The sequence below is a fragment of the Falco punctatus genome (genome assembly GCF_963210335.1).
Source record: "Falco punctatus genome assembly, chromosome: 7".
Lineage (NCBI taxonomy): Eukaryota > Metazoa > Chordata > Aves > Falconiformes > Falconidae > Falco > Falco punctatus.
In genome coordinates this window covers 3,624,621-3,646,519 of record NC_137587.1, presented here as the reverse complement: position 1 = coordinate 3,646,519, position 21,899 = coordinate 3,624,621, and the positions used below count along the sequence as shown (strand labels likewise).

Sequence of the window (21,899 nt, the reverse complement as noted above, 5' to 3'; positions counted from 1 at the left end):
TCCTGTTTCCATTGACGGAGAATGACGCTACTAAAATAATTCTGATAAGCATAGTGACAGTCTTCAGCAGCATCCCGCTGAACGTAATGCCAGTAGAGAAGGGGGTGTTGGGCTGTAGCTTAGCCATGTGCCACTTGCCGTATTACTTACTAAATTTATCAGCAGCGCTATTGGCCTTGTTCTCCATTTTCTCAGGTGGCAAAGGAGCAAACTGCTCATGTACTCCCCACCTCCACACAACAGAAAGGTAACGCAGGTGGGAGTATCGGGGCGCTTGGGACCAGCGCAACCACAGTGGCAGAGACCTGCTGGCCCGGAGCAAGGCTGCGGGGAGGGAAGGCAAAGCGTGGCTCTGAGCTCAGCCAGAGCTGGGGCAGCTGCTGCACCCCCAGATCAGTGTTATCTATTGCCCAGGTTTTCCTCCCGTGTGAGATGGCAGCTCCTTGCGGTGCTCAGCACCCTGCAGAATGCAGCTTGCCCCTGCCCCAGGCTGCCTGCTCCGCAGCACCGGCAGCACCTCCAACAGTGCGGACCTAAGGCAGCATCTGATAAGTGATGCTCTGGCACTGATAAGGGGCAAGAGAGCAAAACACTTTGTGCATGTTGTGTAGCTTTTTCTTCTATTGCTGCACCACAAGCTGCCTTACCAATAAATTGCTAGCCTAAGCTGACACGGGGAGATTTTGGCTCCTTAGCTGTGAATTAAAACTATTTCACCTAAATCTCGTAAGGCATAAAATCCATTCTGGATTGCAGCTTTGGGGAAAAAAACCAAACCAACCAAACAGTACAACAACTACTAAACAGAAACCAGTAAAGAAAATGCTGTGTCAAATGACATGTAAAAAGCCTGATCCAGGCGAATGACAAGGATACTGCCCAAGCCTGACGGATCCTCGGCTGTGCCAAGCCAGCGGCACAGGCAGCAGAGCGTGTCACCTGCAGCCTGCGTACAGCACAGCTAGAGCACGTGTGCCATAGCATCTCACTGAGCATCAGAGCACACACATACATAGTAATCACATCACTGATGTGGAATGGGAATGCTAAAACAAATGGAGGTGTGAAATATCTGCCAGGGAAAAAAAAAAAGAAAAAAAAAGGTGGGAAAATAAGTCATTCCTTTTTTTTCTCTGTTTTTTAAAATTAACTTTGAGTATTTTGGTGATGGGAATACAGACTCCCAGCTTCTTTAAATGGCTTGTGGGAGAAATTGGAAAGAAAAAAATGTTCTTACAAGAGCTGAGGTAGCTCTCAGGAGCTGTTACTTTAAATTTAGTATTTTGAGAAATGTTATTGCTATAGCAACTACTTGGTTAAAGATTCAATACTAGGAACAAAAGATTCTTTGCTTTTCCATAGTTTTGTTTACTTAGTAAAGTCAAGATCTGTTGCTGGATGAATAATTGAGGGGGCGGCAGATAGGGTAAAAGGACACCCAGATGCTGTACATATCATATACATCTATATGTGTATACATCCATACACATATAGATGTATAAACAACACATTTAGTTTTAACTTCATTACACTTGAAGATAAAGTACACAAGACAGGGGTGCAGCTCATGCTTTTTCACAGTTTCTCTATGGCTTTTCAGATCTGGCTGGCGCACGTTGCCCTTCAGGTGAGATACTGGAGTTCATTTATCATAAACAACAACTTTCACAAACTTCTCCCAAGAACCGGTTCTCATATCTCCAGACTTGTGCTTTACCTCATCCCAACTGAACCTTACCTGTCATTTCTCACTGTTCAAACTGTTCCTCCCTTTTAACAACAGCTGTGCAAAGTAACGGCTATTTTTCTGACCCTGCGTAGAATCACAGAATGGTTTGGGCTGGAAGAGACCTTCCATGCAGTTCATCCCATAAACACAGCTTAAGCAGAATTCCTTATTCTGGAATAAGGAATAACGGGTGAGACTGAGGCGGCATGACCAGGGAGATTGTGTCTTCTGGGGAAGCTGCAGAGATTAGTGGCTCCACTCCAATGGATGCAAAGGAATAAGGTGGGGTTGGAAGAGACAACTCCAATGACAATGCGTCCTCCCCTCGTGTTCCCTGGAATGGACCACTAGATGACAGATGGAAAACGGAGCCAAAGCAGTATGGCACCCACGTTAGGTCACCCTCCTGGCTCCAGAGCTCTTACGGTCCCTTCCACTTCAGCTTTCTGCAGTCCATCCAGACACTCTGCGGATGGTACTGAGCATGAGAGTGGGCAGCCAGTGGGCTCAGGACACAGCTCTTCCCACTGTTGTCCTCTCCTTCCCTTGATGCCCCGCTGCTCCTACTAGTATCCCAGTTTGAGGTGCCAGGTCTCACATATGACATCTCCAGGGTCTCACAAAGTGGGCTGCCTTATGGCAACTCACCTTCTGGGGTATCTTTTCACCTTAGGAGATCCAAGGACTGCTGAATAGGAAGAAAGGTGAAAAGCCCTAATTCTTAGAGGGCAAGAGAAAATCTTACCATGCCAAAGATCTGTGAAGTAATTCCTGAAATTCATTGTATTCTCAGAATGAGGGAATAAACACATGGCTTCACCCTTTTTCTTTGCTTATCCTCATGGAGCGCAACACAATGAGTAATCCTCAGTAAAGTACAGATTCTGCACTTTCTCAGAATGCAGCACAGCCAAAAAGCCTAGAAAAGGTCAAACTTCAGATGACTGCTGCCCTGGCATGCAGGGAATGAGCACACGTGGCTGTCTGCCAGCTCAGTCGGCATTTGTGAAACTACTACAGGTTCTGTGCAGCGTAACCAACCCAAGAAAGAGCTTCATACTGAAATGTTGTACAGGGAAACAATTCTGCACTGACAGTTGCTACAGAGCTAGGGCCAGAAGCGGGTGAAATACAGGTTGTAACTTCATGGACACCTGTTTTGATGTGATCAGTGCAAGTCTTCCCCCCCCCAGCCCCAGCTGCACGGCTGATGGTGCACAATGCAGTGGCTCAATCCACTCCACATGCCACTATGGGACCTCATAATATAACCAAAGTAGTAAGATACTACAACATATTCTGAAGGCATTGCCATGACTCAACGTTTAGCCTCACATTGAGATTTGCGGCTGTTGTATATCCCCATGATCTCTTTGAGTAGTGCATTTCATCACTCAGGGTTCACACTTAGAGGCTGATTATTTTTGTGGAAAGCAGGAAATAAATGTAGGCAGTAGCATTTACCAGCTTAAATTTAGCTCCTTTTGGAAAGGAAAAATTCAGTCCTGAAGGTTTTTTTGATCCCTATTACATCACTAGTAGAGCCAACATTTTACTTTTCATGAGCCTGGCATACGCACTTTCAAAAAGATATAGCAAAATTTATCAGCAGTAAGCATCACAACTCCATCTCTACCAAAGGAAGTAAAGGGAAATAACAGTTCTGTTTTTCTCAAAGAAAGTTTTTTCCTGTCTCACTGTTCTACTCATGATTTCTTCAGAATTTTTCCTGTGGTTAGTTGACAGCCACAGCTCTTGTGTCTGGAGGTTACTGTTTATTATTTTCCTTTACCTTTTCTTGTGTTTTATGTTTATCACTGCACAAAGAGTTTCAACAATGTGAATTTTAAATACCTAAATGTAGGAAAAGGGGTGGGAAAAAGGATCCAAAATATGGTATGTTTTAAATGTCATTATTTTTTAATAAAATCTTAACAGTGACTTACTATGCATCATTTTTTTTAAAGCTTAACTTTCAGTTTATTTCTTTACTGTAACAGGAAGGAAACCACAAAGGGCATCGGGGTAGAAACAATAAAAAGGTATAAACTTCAAGAATAAGTTGGTAGCTATGAAAAGTTTTGCAGACTACAAATGCCTGTTCAGTCACTCAGGTCAAGCCAAAGGAACCTGCAAAATGGATTTAACTGGAAGCTTTCGCCAAAAAATAAAAAAAAGGGGGGAGGGGGAGGCTTACTTGGTTCGTGTAGGATTCTCTTTTCTTTCATTTGCATTCATTTTAATTCATTACAGACATATCACAAGTGAAACCACATCTGGATGCTTCTTTGGGTTTTTAGCCAATTATGCAGTCTATTTATTTTTAGCAATTCATTCAGAGAGGCCAGGACCAAGAACTCTGAGACCCCGTGAAGCACTACCTGTGCAGGAGGCATAAGGTGCCCAGCGCGGGTGTTAGTCTCACCCTTCACTCAAGACCCCTGTAAATACCCTCCAAAGGCATTAAAGCCAGAACCTTAATGATTGCAGCAAGAGGTGGTAGCAATCCCGACACCTGGATACATATTTTCTGGAAAATGCCCGCTTTCCTGTCACCTCAACAAATTCATTTTTGCTTCAACACTTGGTTTGTTCTTGCAAAGTGTAATGTAGCATTTTCACTCAAAGAAACACAGCAAAATATTGCAGAGGTGATTGTCCCAACTGTATTTGCAGCAGGCTTGTCTGAAAGGAGTGAGCTGAGAGATTATCCTCACTAGGTGGCGATTCTGGTCTGTTTAGCCAGGCTTTATAGAAGAGAAAAAAAATCCCATTTTTCTTTGGGGACAGAGCCAGCAGAACCCTCTTAGCCTCCGCTCCCAGCTGGCCCAAGCTCTTGGGCTGGGAATCATCAGACTCAGAGCTCAAAACAAAAGGTCAAACACTGAGCTTTCATCCACCCTGGATTTATTAACAGCTGCTTTATACTAAGTTTTCTTTGCAACGACTTTTTTGTTTAATTGTGTTGTCCTCTTCCCAATATAAAAACATACACATACATCTACATAGGTGTATATATATAGATCCACAGGCATCTATAATGCTGAACGAAGCAGGCTCTCCCAGCCCCTAGCCTGATGAGCCCCTCATCCCCAAACTCATCCTGCTGGCCGCCTCCTCATGCCCTAGCCAGGCTCTGTTCCTGGGACTGGCACCAACCACAGGGTATCACCAGCACCCGCGATGCTGCCTGGTGACAGCCACCACACCGTGCTGCACGTTGGCACCAGCACGTGTATGACACGTTTCACCAGCAGGTCCAACTCATCCTTCAATCGGGCTGCTCCTCTCCTTGAGCATTTATAGCAGCAAGTTCCGCAGGCTACAGCTCGCTTTTGGGCAGCCTCCAAGTACATCAGAATACAACTCAATTACTGTCCCATCCGTCGTCCCATCCCCCCCCAAAAAAAAAACCCCAACAAATAAATAAGTAAATAAATCATGCTTTACCTTTTGATTTCTTTGCAAGCAATCACTTCCCCAAAGTACAATAAACCATTTCCACCTGCACGTTCTCTCGACGATCAGACCTTTCACTTGCTGCTCTAGCATCGCGTTCTTCCACATCACTTCTTTAACCTCTGCAGTATCCAGCTTCATGTCCCGAGCAGTACTGATTCTTCCCCAGTTTCTCCCAGGAGCTTACATTAGAGTAAAGCTTTTCAGGTGCTTTACACTCAGCATACCTGCTCCCAGAAGGACTGGGCTTGCTCCTCCTGTTAACTGTTACCATCTGTGGTGAGTTAAGCTGGTGGGCAGCCCAGGCCCACCCAGCCGCTTGCTCACTCTGCCCTCGTGGGAGCAGGGAGAGAAATCTCGTGGGTTGAGAAAAAGTTTCACAGGGAAAGCAAAAACCACACACACAAGCAAAGCCAGACCCAGAATTCCTTCCCCGCTGCCCGTGGCAGGGGGTGCTCAGCCATCCCCAGGGCAGCAGGGCTCCAGCACATGTGATGGGGACTGGGGAAGACCAACGCCATCGCCCCCAGCATCCCCCTTCCCTCTCCTCCCCCCGCTGTATGTGCTGAGCGTGAGGCCACAGGGTGTGGGACACCCCTGGGCTCAGCGGGGGCGGCTGTCCCGGCTGTGCCCCCTCCCAGCTCCTGGTGCCCCCCAGCCCGCTCGCCGGTGGGGAGGGGGGAGGGGCAGAGCAGCCCCTGGCGCTGTGTCACCCTGCTCAGCAGGCACCGCAGCACCCCGGGGACAGCGCTGGTCACAAATCCAACACGTGGCCCCATGCTGTTACCGTGAAGAAAATGAGTTCTACCCCAGCCAAAACCAGCACACCAAGCTACTTACACTTTTAGTTGATGTTACTACTTTCTTCTCCTCCCCGTAACTACAATCAATATTCCTTCGTCCTTTGCTATATTCATGGTTTTCTTTTTTTCTGTTCATTAAGACCAGGAAGAACAACTGCACAAGTTTCTTTCATTACTGCAGTGATACCTATGAATCTTCTCAACCCTAGAAGTCAAAATCATCATTAATTAGCTAGCTCTTTGCACAATTTTCATCTTGGTTACAAAGTGATTTATGTGTTTCAGGAAGCAGTATGGAATGAATTAAATTCTCAGTTTTTATTAATGTTGCTCCTGTGCGCTCAGTTTTTATTCTAAGCTATATTACTCATATGAAAAATGTTACATTTCAAAAACATTATATTCTGACATGATTCCACATGTCTGCAACTAAAACAAGGAATTAAAGCTAATAAACCCTGCACTGAATTATGTGTATTTCTCTTTTTTTCCATCAGGACATACTTGGCCACTAAAATTCAAACAATGTCCTGTAGTACACCATCAACTCTCATTCTACTGGTTCAATCATATGTATTTAAGTATTGAATTGAACAAAGAAAAGAACTAAATGTTATGTTGTACAAGGCCATCCAATGGGAAACATTAAACTCTTCTTCCTTTTCCTTCTGCCTCCATTACACTAGTCTTTTCCATCCATTCCCTTCTTTTTTTTTTTCATCTTTTTCCCAAGTTCATTCTTCTGTATTGCTCCACCTTGCTCCTCTATATGTCCAGAGGAATACTTATAATCTGTGCTCAACCTCTCACATCTTTATTACTAACATAAGCAACCCTGACCCACTGCACAGTATGGAGAAGTGTTATGGTTTTGGGGAAGTCAAAAAAAAGCTCGCTAAGCATCCAGTAGTTTGGCTGGGTTGGAAAGGACACATTTACCGCAATGAGGTAAATCCATAAGCAGGATTCAGAAGAATTGTCTCAGAGCTTGAATGAACTCGAGATCCAGCCACCATGAAGTCTCATACACATCGCATGACAAAATAAACTGATGTGATGTAACCCAGGTTCCTTTTCACTGCAACCTTCAGGGTTTCCCCTTCCCCCTCTTTTTTTTTTTTTTTTTTCCTGGTATTTGTGTTATTTTTGCCCCTGTTAATTACTTCTTTGAAGAACTTAATATACAACTGAAGTAACTTAGAAAATGTGGTTTTAACATTAAAAGTTGCTTATTAGAATAAATACTATGACTGTGAGAATACTATGACTATGATCTAAATTCATGTTGAATTTCAAGAACTTACTATAGCCAGATAAATCAGCTTTGCTCAGAAAAGTACGAGTTCAGACATAATACTAACTGGATTGAGTGGTTTCTGACAAACTTGCCATCCTCTCACATTTGGGCTGTCTCTAGGTCCTGCAGCCACCTCCACCTACCCCAGCTGACCTGCAGAGGCACTTTCCCAGCAAGCCAATGGGTTCTCCTCGGAGTTCAGGCAGCTCCACTTAGCAGCAGTTGGTTACGACGATTCCAGTTTGGCCCAAGTGCCTTTCCCCAAAACCGGGCAAGAGCACTTTGTGCTTCTGAGCAGCGTGGCTGCTGTTTCTGCCAGCACACTGCTGTCACCACGGCCACCGGTGACATCCACCGCACCGCCTACCCCGGGAAGCCCACCTTGCTGCTGCTACAGCCCTTCGCCCTGGCTGGCTAAGGATCCTGTAAATACCCCTTTTTTCAGCCTCCAAATCAGAATCATGGTGCCAAGATCTACAAGCCGTGCAGTTCCCAACTCTTATCCCCGGTGCACATGCAGAGGACAAACCATGATGGCTGTAGGTGCACATCCTCTACACACAGGTCTTGGCCTCTTTCCCTGTGTGTACCTAAGCCTCATACTAGATGTCTCTGGGGTAATATAATGTTTCAAATTATGAACCAGTCTTAAATTTACTGTCTGCTTGATGTCTCCAATCTCCAGATAAGAGAGAAGCATTATGCAGAATAGCTTATAGCACAAATGCACATATGGACAAAAAAAAAAAAAAAAAAATATAGCCGTTTAACGTTCCTTGAGATCGGCTGTCTACACTTACATAAATTCCTATTTTTACAGCGTTTGTGTTTTGTTTTGGTTTTTTTTCCTAAGCAATGTAACTGTTGGTGTTTCTTACATGTTTCCTTTTTTGGAGCTAGGCAAAAGAAAACCAGTATTTATTAGAAAAAACCACAAACGAATAACTAGAACACATTTATGAATTCATATCAGTTTAAGCCAAATACTTTAGAAGACAGTATCTGTAAAAACAGTGCTACTTTCTTTTGACATTTTCTAAAACAAGCATGCCAGATTATTTGAATGTGTTCTCTTTGTAAGATTTGCTAAAGACATTCCTATTTTACCAGTATGGTGCTAGCTGTTAATATTTTAAAACTCAAAGACACAATGAGACATTTCTATTTGAGAAAAAACATTAAGGTCAACTTTTTGCTTTTCTGTTTAATTAGGAAAAAAATTATTCCATCGATTTTGTGGTCTGCCAGGAAACCCATCTAAAGCTCGCAATCTGCTTTTGGATTTAAGTGAAAATGAAGAATCTTGGGCATAAGGACGAAAGCATTTTTGGTGGAGCCAGGCAGCTTTACATCTGTTACGAAGGTGGCTTTGGGACAGCAAAGCCTCCTCTTGGTGCTGTGAGGAGCTCTGACTCTTCCCATCAGCTCACCTCAGGCTTTTGTTTCAGGAAAGCTTCCAGCTTGCAAATACTGGGTGTCACTCAGCACTGCCGTGGTGCACGTCACCGGGAGATTGTCACATGCATCCTCAGAGGACCAGCAGGACACACCCTTAACCTTCCAGCCCCACACTGTTCTCCACACGCTGCCTTAGCTCTTGGTAGATCATTTTGCTCTTGGTTAGGAAGGATAATGAGAAGAATCTCACTGAGCCCTTACATCGTATTAATAATTCTATGGGAATAAGCACAGTTAGAATAATTAACCCACAGTTAGAGGATGCTATGCTGGGCAGGAATAACAACTGCCTATTTAAAACAGGGTGCTTTTTCCTCTATGCAGTCAAAGGCAAGAAAAAAAGAACTGCTGGACAATGAGGCAGATTTATGTTAGTTAAAATAAAATAAATTTCTTTGTCCTGCACCGTCTACTGAGTGTAATTCTCTTGGGCTGAGAGTCTTCCGCTAGTCTTGTTGACTCAGCAAAGACTGATATATAGTTCACAAGCTATTTTTAGCAAATCCATCACTGCAGCGGTCGTGAAGGTAAAAGACGCTTCATAAAAGCTATAGTACCAAATGAAACCATGTTTTTGAAATTCAGCCATGAATCAGGCTGTGGGGATACCAGTATAAGTTAATTATGCATGAGCTAAATTCACTAGCAAAACCCCCATTAATCCAATGAAAACCTAATTAAGTAGTCAGTAATGCTTTCCTAACATATAACTATGAAATCTACATCTAGGATCTTAAAAATAAAAGTAAATATCCACATTTCAGAACTTGAGTTACAATCACACTAATTAATAACGACGTAACACTGTCATTCCTTTCTCCTATGGAATTGTTCCCCACTGTCTTTTCCTTAGGCTCATTTCAAAAGTCCCATGTGAAGAAATTTCTATCAAGTTGGCTAATCTATAATCAGCTTTCATTACTGGGAATTTTTCTTCATATTCTCAGATGAGTAGCAGCAAGGAAAATATTAAATGTATTTATTTGCTTCAAAATGTTTTCATAGCTATGCAAACATTGCAGTGCGGTTGCTCAAAGGATTAGATGACCTATACCTAATTAACAGTTCTCTGAGCTGCTGAGTGTGGAGCTTGATGGAAGATCCACAAAAAGCCTTTCCAGCTCCCTCAGGAGGCGGCACGTCAGTGCTTGCTTAGCCTCCAGGTACAGCACAGCACATACAGCAGAAAAACGTCCTGGGGGAGTCGTGAGGACATTGAGAGGAAGCTTTCAAAAAGCTTAGGAGCTGCCAGTGCTGAGGGTGCTTCATCTGCTGACACATCAGTGACATCTGCCACTAACCCGTTCTTCTCCCACACCGTGACTTCACATATCGAGCAGTGACAAAACTTGTTCTTTGATGACAGGAGAGAATGCAGGTAGCAAAGGTGGAAGAGGCGTAGGCTGTAGCTCTACATCCCATTGCTGGGACTGAATACTCCGCCTCCAGGTTTTGCCAGAGGGTCTCAGAGGACCACCAGAAACACAGACGTTTCCAGAACTGGTTTGTACGTGTATAATCTGTTACTGCTCATCTGAAAATTCCCAAAGTTATAGTTACCAAAGTCTTCTGAGAATAAAGAAAACTTGAAACTCAGCATTTTCCCTAGCCAATACAATAAACGAGAGAAAGAGGAAGCAATCATGTGTTAATAGCCCCTCGTTCAGTACCCCACACATTCCTGTGTCCTCATGTTATTTTAATGCATCAGCTCCTTGGGGGTGTCTGTGTTTTCCGTAAAGCGTGCTGTTGCTTTAAAAATGCACACGCTATTTTGTTTTAGTTTTGTCATTCCTACCGACAGACTAAATCCATTTTCTCATTATCAGGCAAAGTAAGGAAATCAAGAATTAAAACAAGGAAATGGAGACTTTTTGAGTTCTTCTATTTATACTTCCCTTTCAAGAACTTGAAAAACATTCTTCATCCTTCCCATTCGCAATCAAGGAATGGTAATTTGCGCCAGAGCTGAACGCAGGGAGAATACATGCTCTCACTTCAGTTAGTATTGACTCTATCATGGTCTATAGTTGTAAAAAATGCCAACAACACATACCAAGAATAAAACCAGAACTGATCAATATTGGGTCAGGAGGACCAGTGGTACATTCAGCTTCTGGGAATACAAATCCCTGGCAAGAAAATACAGTTTCAGCTTTGGGCTCTGTCACTGCAAGACTCTTTAGAGTTGGAACCAGATTTAGTTTTTAATCTCAGAAATATTTCGCTAACATTCTCAATAGGTCCCACCAGCGCTACTATTGTTATTATTGTTTTTATCATTAGAATTTCCCACTAACACAATCCTTTTCAAGAACAAGCGGTTATGTAATTCACCAAAAGAAAACCAGACATCCCAATCATTTTCACTCTGTACTATTCAAGACAGAATGAGAAAATATGTGCCGGAAAGTTTTGTTAATAAGGAAGGTATCTGAAATTTCTGGTCTTGTGGGAACATGATCAAAGGTAACAGACACTAAAGGAAGGTGCAGGCCTGATCCTGCACGGAGCTGTGTGCTGATGTAGTTGGCATCATCAGCAGCTGTACTTGCCGTTCATACTAAGCCACATGCAGGACTCCTGGTTAAGGTAGAGGCTTATCTGCTGGGCCAGAGCCTCTGTGCCCATGCTGTCCCCTCTGCTGCCATGCTGTCATTCTGGGATGGTGCTTTGCTCTTTTGTGTCAGGCATCGCTTCTGCTTGAGGATGCAGGGGAGCAGCACACGTGCAGGTATACACACGCAGTCACGGATACGTAAGGCTGCTGGAAAATAGCTTTGTGGGGAATCACCATCGACAAGAAAATTCCCTTTCCTGAATTATGGGAAACCATGACAAGATAGGTTCTGTATCACATGGCCACCCCTACCCAACCAGTATTACGTCACCTTAAACATAGGTCACTGACAGTCTCTATTTTCTAATGAATACAAAAATACAGATTTTAACGGTCTTTCTTTCCCAAATACCCATTTTCTTTTATGTTCATGATCAACGAACTGCTGCTGCCCATAGCATTTGCATTACCAGTGACTGCACTGGACAGTTTAAAAAAAAAACCAAAAAGGCTACAGCCATGCTGGTCAGTCACCAGACGTGGCTATAAACCTCCTACAGCAAAGATATAAATAAGATGAGAGTCTGAATACAGTGCAGCAAGTAGTCCCCTTATATATGTGCTATATACGTCATGCTAATACCAGGTATTATAGAAAACTGATGCCAAGCAGACAACGCAGAGCTCTGAAAATAATCTCTTTGTCCTGAGGTGATTGCAGCCCTTCCGTGCTGCCAGCCATGGGTGGAAGGTAATGAGTGTTCAGTGTGAGGGCTGAGGCACTGAGATTCTGATAAAGAGGGTATTGACGAAGACTTCATCTCAGCACAGAATGGGAAAACCCCATTATCCTGAAGCCAGCTTTCATTTTTCTATCTATGGTGCTTGAGAATTCACATAAAAAGTTGCAGCTATTAGAAATTATGTGTACAGAATGACCTTTAACTGCAACGTGCACCAATTCAATAAATTAATTCGGCTGAGTGTAAAAATAAAATTGTGTTTCCCTTGGGTATGGCAACAGTGCTTGCCTTGCAGGGATTCATCTATCTGTAATAACACTCTGTTCAAAGCTGCATATGAATACACCAGCTTTCAAAAAAACCCACAACAGCACATTCTTATTCTAAAAAGACCTTAACTCCCTTGGTGATTGCTGTATCTGGTGAAAAAATAGCAGGGCGCCCGATCAAGTCAATTGAAGACATAAATTATTGGATGAGAGGAAATCAATATTTTATTAGAAGCACAAGGCTTACTGCGATGAACCTCGGAGACATGTGCCTTTCTGTTTATAGGTAAATCATTAGATTTCCTAAAATAGACAAGGCTGCTAGACAGCTGATTTCTTCAGCTCGGGGCCATGGGGATTATAATGTAGGCACAAAGGGAGGAGGGACAGAATGGGAAATGGAGCTTTTCAAATCCACTTGAAGGGAAAGGAGAGAGAGGGAGGTATAAAATGTGACTATACAACCAACATGCATTGCCTCCTGCTCTCTGAGCTTCTCTTGAACCTTATACTATTGTCAGCAGCGTGCAAAGTTATTAAATATAGCCTATTTTAGAATGCTGTTTTCATGACAAGCTGATTTCGAGTGGTTCTGAGCCAGCTGAAAGTCCATTTGCCAAGATCCTGAGAGGTCTTCGAAATCCCGTTAAGTCATTAATTACAGCTTATCCAGAACCTTTGAAGAGCAGGATCCCAGATGACATGGCACTAATGGGAATGGAGGCTGCTGAGCTCCTGTCGGATGCTTCAGACCTGGCAGAAGCTGGGTCTTGCACTGAGGAAAGCAGAGCATGGGAGTTCTTACTGGGCATGGTGGGGAGAGAGCTGTCAAAAATGTACAAGCCCCATACCAAACTTATGCCTCTTAAATCACAGTCTACCCTTGGAGCCCAACACAGGCTGCTATGGACGTCCTTTAGGCACAGGTATCTTTTTGGCATATTTCAAACATATTTCTCTCTTTGCTCAAGCTGCCTCTTTGCAGGCAGACGGTGGTGAGCGAATAACCTCCAGAAGGCTGTCGAAACGACCGTTCACATATTTGTACTGCCAAACCCCACTATTAAAATATGCTTGGTGGATGCTGATGGCTGCCACCTGCAGCTCCAAGGAAAGCACAAAAACGTAGTTCTGAGTGGAAAGACTCAATTAAGTCGGTTTAGTGGCAATGGACACCATCATCCAGAACGGAATTTTGCCTGAACGCCCCTGCAGAGGGTACACTGGGAATATTCCCCCTCAAAGCCAGACTCAGTGCAGTTTGTGAACTGAACAGAAATCAGGTTAGAGAAGTGATTAATAATAACTGTAGTAAGGCATGTTACTTATTTCTCTTTCTCACCATCTTGCGAATGTCTTTTTCAAGGAGCAACTTCCTTCCCAAAATCAGTATCAGTGTACAAAAGGCATAAGCTATCTCCCGTTGGACTGCAAGGAAAGATTCCTAATGACTTCGGTGAGATCTGGGCTACGTCCTATCTCACAAAGCGTGGCACTTGTGATACTAGTAACGGCAAGTCCAAATTTTAAATAGACAATAGTATTTTATCAGTGTGGTTTGCTTTTCCGAAACAGTGCTGTTGCTAAATGTTCTATTTGCTTAGGCTGCTTTTTTTTTTTTTTTTTGAGTCTCTCAAGTATTACTCCATTGTTTTGAAAACACTGTGTTGCGAATCTAACTGTAACCTTTAGCATTACCAAGAGCTGCTGCCTGCATGCAAATTCTGGCGTTTCTGTACCAGACAACCATGTCAGTAGACAACACGGTGCCGTACATTCTGCCATCAACGTGCTTGTCACCTCGCTGTCACTGCAGAATGACTTTTTTTGCCTCGTAACCGTGGGCGTCTGGGAAGCCCTATCCGTCATTCCAAAATAAACCTAGCTACCATCAGCAGTCATACCTGAACACGTTAGGCAGTTTGTCACTCTGGCATACTATTTGGGAAGTAAACCACTGCCCTTGGTCTCTTCCGCGTGGTTGCGCTGCCGGCGCTGGGGCTGGGATGCGCACGCCTGCCTTCTCAGCTGGATGATTTTTGCAATGGCTGGCAGTTGCTCTGAGTGCCACATCGCAGGCTGTTCCCGCTGGTGAGGAATTAACTCCAGTGCTCTGCCCCAGTGTAAACCAGTACGCGCGACACGAACCACACCCAGATCCATCTGCTCGCATTCGTCTTTTTCCATCTGCCACCATGCTCTACGTGATCCATAGGAAATTGCCTCAGAATTATGAATCATCCTCTCCAGGCTCTCGATATCCTACTGTAACAGATGGGCATAACATATATGCCATAATAACCATTCTGTGTATAGCCGCCCTTTGTTATGTTAACGAGTTAATAAGAAAAGAGCCAATGAGCTGACATTACTAAATTACTGACCTTTCAGGTAAAAAAGGCTGAAGTCTAAGTCCGCTTTAATAAGACGAGAGGAGGCATGCCTGTGGAATAATGCCATTCCTCTTGGTTTTCCTAGAGATCAATACCTGAGGTATAATCCAAACCGTTGTTAGTACCGCTAACTGTGGCACGGTAATTCCTAGCAAGAGCAAGTCTGACGAGCAACACTAAGGCTAAATAAATGGGATGTTCAACAGCTCTGACATTTTGGCAATACACCAGCAAACAGAGATTTTTCTATTTAATCTATTAGGAGTGAAGCACAGATGAGCCTGCAATAGGAGAAAAGCATCTCTCTGCTGCTTGTTTTTGTATGACAAAATCTTAACTGCGTGTCAAGTTCTAAAAGATGTGAATTGCTTTCTGCTGCACCGTCTAAATTTCACAAAAGTTATCCAGGGGCTAGAAACCCATATTGGATGTCACAAGGATTCAATATATTTGATTACCCAAAAAGAAAGCTGAGGAGTAATTTTGATCACTTCCTTATACATTTAGACATGGAGAACCTGTGTGTGACAGGAGGCAGCTTCTCCACCTGGCTAGCTAGAAAGGCATCGCAGGACCAAGTGGCTTAGAAGGTGCAGTTTGACAGTCACACATGGAAAAGCCCAAGTTTCCTTGTGACAGAGGTGTTTCAGCATCACTTAAGTCCCCTAGGCAGCAGCACCATCACTTGGAGTCTCTAAAATGATGCAAGATGGTTTCAAAAAAAGCGATAATCCATTTTTTCCAGTAAATATTCTGCATACAAGGCTGCAAACTAGATAAGCAGGACAGGCTCTGCTGGCCCTTGAGTTGGTGAACCCTCACCACATATCCTGAATGCAAAAAGAGATTTTTCCAGGGCGGCTGCGGGAGCTCAAGCTGTCCTTTCTCCTGCACAGCCAGAGCGGGAGTCCGTCTGCTCTGGTCGACGTGGAGGGGAGAACACACTGTGTCTCGGAAAAGTTTCATTCCCGCTGCTCCCTCAGCATCACAGCTACAGCCACAACTGCTGAAATTCAGTAACTCAATACTGAGGATGGGAAAAAAACCCAAAGAACACAAGGCTTGGCATGTGCAGTGAGTGGTCTATAGCTATGACTATAGTAGAAGAAACAGATTATTTTGGAGCTGTGGGGTGTTTTTTGTAATACATTACAGGCTAACATCCAGGAGCCCTGAGGCATTTCAGAACCCAAGAGCACCGGGGGTCTTCCGGCCTCCCACTCATTCTGAGTTTCCATCTGTCCGGCAGCACTGGTGGCTGCTGGTTCCCCTTGGGCTCTTCAGCTGGTGTTTCCCCTGGATGCGAGGGGCCGGGTACATGCTGGTATCTAGATGGGCGTCCTGAATGTAGCAAAAGGTTTCCTGTTCTGTTGAGGACGAACATTCCTTCAGTCACTTTGCTGGTGTCTTCATTGATGATGGGATTTTTCTCATCAACACTCCAAAATTTTTAAAGGAACCAGTTACTGTATCTTTACTTGGTGGTGTACGTAACCCGTTCCTGCTGAAAGTGGCGAAGTCAGTTTGCATTTTACGTAAGCAAATGATTTCTGAAGACACTTGCCCGTCTAACTTCAGAGGATGTAGAGGACATTGCCAAACCCACAGCTTCTTTTCCATATATATTGATGGCATTTCCAGAAGAATCTGTATTCTTAGGTCCTTGCTTCCATGCAAATACAAAGCCAGCTTGCCCTGAACATTGAAAATCAGGATGAAAAAGTGCTCTTGTACTATGGCTGTGGTAAGACCTAAGGTCGATTAACTTATTATTCTTGATAAGTGACAGAATTCATTCTCATAATTTAACAGATTTTATCTAAACCTTTTTTTTTTTTTTAATGCCTTATTTGCTTTCAATTCCACAGTGGCTAATTAAGATTTATAAGCAAATCCACAAATGAGACAAATTCAGCAGAGCCAACTGATAGAACAATCATAATGCATATTTGTGTAATGCAGCTCTCTAGTTATGAATAACCCTTAGACGGTGTAATTCCAGGCTATAAAAAATGCTTGCCCTTCATTTGTTTAAGATTTGTACTACTGGTTCTAAGCACAGTATCATCATTAATAAAAATAATAATTAGATCCATGAATCATTAAAGGAATCACTTCTGCAGCAGTTCATGCTGTTCCTTCACCTATAAAAAATCTTTTCTTCTCTTACAGGGATGAAGGGAGGGCTCGGAATCTTTGCCATTGCTGGCAATTAACAGTGCTTGCTGATTAACCCAAGACACACCAGAGAAGGTCTGCTCTGTGCTAGGCACCTACCTAGTCCAGGACTTTCTTTGCTTTGAGATTGCTCTTGATGGCACAAAGACCTACCTTTTCGTAAAGATACTTGGATGTCATACAGCAAAGGGACATATGCCGGCAAGACAACACCTCTCCTTGTATTCAAAGCACTTTCTTTTCATAATTCATCTATTAGGAGACAGAAAGAAGTAGTTGATTACTATGACTGGTATACTGAAGGGCTAAAAACCCCAGTGTTTACCACTATTTCCATTTACATGCAGTTGCCATTCTTTAAATATATTGTACAAGCACAGGTGGAAGGACATAGTTGCTCAAGTTTCTAGGTAGTAGCTTTCAAAGTTGCTCTGGAGACAGCACTATCATGGTGGATTCACTCACTCAACAACCATGACACACCTAACATGTTTTAATTAAAAAAAATTCCTCCCTCAACCCGCAGTTTTTCACTCCTCTGGAAAAATCCAGTGAAATCTCTTTTGATAGAAAGAACGTAGTTTCATACACGTACATGTGTAGGCACACATCCATCCAGCATTTGAAGACCACCCTTAGTTAAACTATGCTGGACATTAAGGAAATATAAGAGCCAGTTTCAGACTCACTGTAATGAGATGAAAATCCAGATCCTGTTTATTCATGATCAGAATTTGTCTTCAGCTCTTCAAAGTTTAGTACTAGTTATTTGTGGAATTAATTTGGAGATATCCCACAAATGGAAAAGTATGTTAATAATTGTTGTATTTTACTATTATTTAGGTTTATAGAAGGAAAAAATATAGTTGAGATTAACTTTCAAATGTCCAAAGGGACAGAGTTGTTCTAAAGTCGTGATGTGGAGGCCAAAAAAAATATGTAATTCTAAGGGAGCTGAGGATAAAAGCACCGCAGCACCACGTGTGAAACTCAGCTGCAGTTTGAAGACAACTGTCACAGCAACAAACATTACAAGACGCTTTTACGAGTTTAAAAAGGAACATCAGTCTAACAAGAAATGATGTTGCTATTTCCATACATCCACACTGACGGACGTGAGCCACATTCAACTTTTTTTACCCTATAGACTCCAACAGAAATGGGTCAAAATGCTTTCTGAAAAACAATTACATTAACCACCACTTCCATAAAGCAGATCTTATGCATGAGAGAGACAGATTGAGATTTCAGAACTGGAAAGACTGAGAACCAGAGTCATTTGGAGTGCCTCCTTCATTATGCATATCCAGATTCGACCCCTGTCGGAGACAGACTCGCCCTGATGCTCTCAGGCAGGGAACAGAGACCCCCCACCGAGGCTCAGCGCCGCTGTCACCTCCGCAGCTGCACAGCTTCTTCCTATACCCTCCAAGGGGCAATGAGTTGGTGACATGGTCATGGGTCTGTGGCAAAGCCAGTATAAAATCTGTAAAGAGAACCAAAGCTGACTGTTGTGAAAAGGGAATAATTGCCAGACTGAATTGGAAAACAGATTGTTATAATTAATTCACTTGAATGACACTTCAGTCTCTATAAGCATGACACAATGACTCTTCATTCAGGGACACAGATGTGACTGTCTTCCAATTCTTTATCTATTCCAGCATAATTGAGCATGAAGAATGTGCACTGGAAGCCAAATGTCACCCAAACTAATGCTATTAAGAATGAACAAACATCTACCTGTGTAGCTGAACTATTGCTGAACCTGCGGGCTTATGCAATTCCTGTCACCAAGAAGCCCGTCAGCATCGTATAATGACATGCAAATGAGTAAGGATTGTTTTGAACGAGGGGAAAAAAAACAAACCCAAAAAACAGGACTACATATCAAAACATGTCTAGAAAGTTCTTCTGTTTCTGGTGGGGGTTCTCAGCCAAACTATTATGCAATAATCACTTCACATACCTGTGCCTCTCCCCTTACTCCTTTTTTCTTCTGTTTAGGCAAATAAATCTCACCTGTAGCTTTACAAAACGCATATACTTAGTTCATGTTTTAAGAATAATTAAGTAAGAATGCCTATTAAGGTGAACAAGACTAACTTAAAAATTATAGACTTGGTCAAAAGGAATCTTTACATTTTTATATCAACAGAAGGAAATAATAGCAGCTAGAGAGACTCTGCTTTGAAGCAGACTTTGTTCTGCTTCCCCCCCTCCCCCTCCCCCTTCCCTTACCTGGAACAAATATTTAAAGACCTCAACATGCTCCACAGAGTGAATTCATCGCTTCCATTTTGAAGAAGGAGAAACTTAAGACACACTAGACAATTCATGTAAAGTCATATGGTCAAATATATATTTTAATCATTTTCTTCGAGCACCATATGTGTTTTCATGTCTCTCAGCCCCCACACAGCCCCATGGCTTGCACTGCCATTTAATCCACAGCGATGCTTGTGCGTGCTCCCTTTTGTATCCGCTCACATCCCCCCACAAATGTCTATTTATACTTCATTCTCTTCCTCTGCCGTGTGTGCGTGCAAATAATACTTAGGATTGGCCAGAAAACCACAATTTCATCATGTGAAACATTTTGAACTTTCAAATATATAGACAGAAAATCACTTATAAACCTAAAAGCCCCTGACTATTTTAATATAAATATTGAAATGGAGAGTTAAAGTAATGTTACAATATAACCTAGCCAACAAAAACAGCTGTGAAAAATCCTTCCCAACCCTTTTAAACACCTTTACTACTCATCCTCCTTATCAATAGCTGTTAATCAACAATTTGAACTAATGCAGTGAAAGGGAAGGTGCAGAGCCAAGACTGCCTGCTATCAGCCTTTTTACACAAATGGCTTGGAAGACACCATTAGTATGCTTATAGCCCCTCGCTGAAGAATCAAATTATTTCAGCTTTCATACAGGCACCATTCAAGTAAATTACTGGAGGTGCCCTTTACTGCTTGGCACATCACCAATTACCAGATGCCATTACCTTCAAATACAATGAATTGTTTTGGTACCACAAGGTTAAAGAGAAAACCTATTTGGAATGAAGGAGAGGGCAGAAAATGTCACATACAGAAACAGAAAGACAGATTGAATAGTTCCTGCAGAAGCTAGAGGTCCAAAGTGTAGATGAGCTGGTTTCCCCAGTAAGATTACTGGCAGTGAATTAAATGGGATACCCACCAGAGCACCGGGAGCATCCGCACCCTGGAGCATTTTGAAGTGTATGCTGAATGCTTTATGTAGGCTCCTGCGAATGAGACTAAAGGTTAACTATTTACTTTTATGCGACATTGTGTTTAAAACATGTCAGAGAAAAAAAACTTCCAGTAGAAAGTGCTGTGTCAGGTCAACCTTTCTGTATCTAAATAATGCTCTTTAAATGTATGGATATTGTTGGGTTTGGGATTTGGTTTTTTTTGGAGGAAAACAGCTACAGCATGTCAGATTTACATTCAGATACTTCAGTCTGTAGGTAAGAATTACCTTCGAGGATAAGTTTGCCTTCTGTTACTTCATGTTTCCTTATCATAAAAGGTATTTTGCAATCTAAACTGAAATAATTTCAAATTAAGAGCAGCCAAGAAGTCTGGAGTCCGGTTTCCATGAAAAAGAGTCCCAGCTTGAAGAGTAGATTTAAGTCTGGAGTACACACAATGGAACCTACTACAAAACAACTACTGTCTTCAACAGATTGAAATTACTACATGCATAGAAAATACTGATGGTTGCGCAGGTATACCTGCACAATATATAGGATATTGCCTATCAAATCCAAGAAACTCCACTGACATCAGAACAGGCTTCCCAAATACATTCTCCACGATTCGTCTACAACTGCGAGTAACCATTAGCAAAACAAAAGTAGCAAGTGTGTAGTCAGAAGCCAACTGTCCAAATTATTAAAAATAAGTAAACCAGGATATCTTCTTTCTCTCCACCCACAAAACTTGGCTCTGCAGAACAGCTATAGATTTTATCTTTTTGTTGTTGTTGTTGATGATGTCATTTTAGCTGTACTAGTGCCTATTCCCCAGCACTCCCATCCATTTGTCATTTCATCTTCCTCCAGCTAGTGATTTATGTTTTCCCCTTCTGGCTAATAGTATCTCATTTCAATTACTTCACTTCCTTGGTAGTGCTGCTCCTACAATGGATTGAGAAACTGCCATTTTCTTTATTATCCCAGGCACTTTATTTTAACACAGGCATCCCCAGTATCATGGCATCTCAGAAGAGCTTGTGCCTGCTATCTAAATTTGCCTTAGATTTGCATTTCACCATTCACATTCCCTTTTCTGTTTGTTTTCTCCCTTACAGACTCTTAAAACCTGTTTGAACAGCCTACTTTCAAAACCAGCTTTCTGTGACAAACACATGAAAACCTTTCCATGTCAATTAAAAAGATACTGGGACAATAGAAAGGCCAGAAGAGAACATATGGGCTCCAAAAACCTGATGCACAGCAGGAGGCACGGAACCATCCGGGGATTGGCCATTCCCCCTCGCTCCCACACCCCATAACGCAGCTCCCCAGGCCCATCTAACAACCTTAAATCTTTAATAAAATACACCCAGGAAAAGAAAAGAAGAGAGGAGAGAAAAGAAGAGAGGAGAGAAAAGAAGAGAGGAGAGAAAAGAAGAGAGGAGAGAAAAGAAGAGAGGAGAGAAAAGAAGAGAGGAGAGAAAAGAAGAGAGGAGAGAAAAGAAGAGAGGAGAGAAAAGAAGAGAGGAGAGAAAAGAAGAGAGGAGAGAAAAGAAGAGAGGAGAGAAAAGAAGAGAGGAGAGAAAAGAAGAGAGGAGAGAAAAGAAGAGAGGAGAGAAAAGAAGAGAGGAGAGAAAAGAAGAGAGGAGAGAAAAGAAGAGAGGAGAGAAAAGAAGAGAGGAGAGAAAAGAAGAGAGGAGAGAAAAGAAGAGAGGAGAGAAAAGAAGAGAGGAGAGAAAAGAAGAGAGGAGAGAAAAGAAGAGAGGAGAGAAAAGAAGAGAG

The 21,899-nt window shown here is 42.6% G+C and overlaps 1 long non-coding RNA gene across 7 annotated transcripts in view; it reads right to left on the bottom strand.

Annotated features, from left to right (window-relative positions):
- Positions 1–8,738: 8,738 nt before the first annotated feature.
- LOC308067360 overlaps positions 8,739–21,899 on the bottom strand; it is a 35,688-nt gene continuing 22,527 nt past the window's right edge. For 3 of the 7 annotated variants that reach the window (XR_013929572.1, XR_013929573.1, XR_013929574.1), the window contains exon 3: positions 8,739–20,162. This is a non-coding gene — a long non-coding RNA (uncharacterized lncRNA). The remainder of the gene's footprint in view (positions 20,163–21,899) is intronic. The other 4 variants (XR_013929570.1, XR_013929568.1, XR_013929569.1 and 1 more) reach the window with 4 other exon arrangements.